This window comes from Antrostomus carolinensis, unplaced genomic scaffold, assembly GCF_000700745.2.
Source record: "Antrostomus carolinensis isolate BGI_N321 unplaced genomic scaffold, ASM70074v2 scaffold25906, whole genome shotgun sequence".
In the NCBI taxonomy this organism is placed as follows: Eukaryota; Metazoa; Chordata; class Aves; order Caprimulgiformes; family Caprimulgidae; genus Antrostomus; species Antrostomus carolinensis.
In genome coordinates, this window is record NW_010322869.1 from 6,571 (window position 1) to 7,295 (window position 725).

Below are 725 nucleotides of genomic sequence, written 5' to 3' on the forward strand. Positions count from 1 at the left end.
GGTGCTGGGAACAGGGCAAGCTCGGGGTAGTTTATGTAAACTCTTCCTCTCTACCTGTAGTTTTAAAATGTTGCTATAACTGAGCATTTAAAGGAAACAAACTGTAGTTAGAAACCTGGTAATATTTACACAGCCAAACAAATGTTTTTGAAACCTGCTGAAAGCTTGCCTGAAAATGCATTTTAATAATAGGAGAAACACTGGATTATTCTAGTATTAATCTTTTAACCTGTGCAGTGCAAGCCCAGCTTAGTTTTAGGAGAATTAAACCAAGAGGTTGGTTTATCCCTCCACTGAGTATTGTGGGAAGTAACACACGGAGTATATGGACACCGGTCAGGATTGTTCAATGTTTAGCCCTTTTCCTTTAAGCTATTCTTGGCCTTAGATGCTTCCAAAGCCGACGTATGAGAGGGAATGGCCTGCGCTGCTGATTTCAGACCGTGGGCAGGAGCAGGCGGGTGGGAGCCTCACATATGCCATTGCATCACTGTCTGGGGTCAGGCACTTAAAAAAGGAACAAAAGAATTGCCAGAATTCTCCGCTGTGGAAAAGACAGCTTATCTGCTTCCTAAGTTACAGCTGGATCTGATGGCGGATGACTCTGACACTTAAGGAGAGATTTCTGAATAGAGAAATCTACCTTTTTCTCCTTTTTAGATCACAAGCAAGCTGGTACTTAAAAGGCTGCTGTTTCGCTATTGATGTACTGGTGTGATTCACGT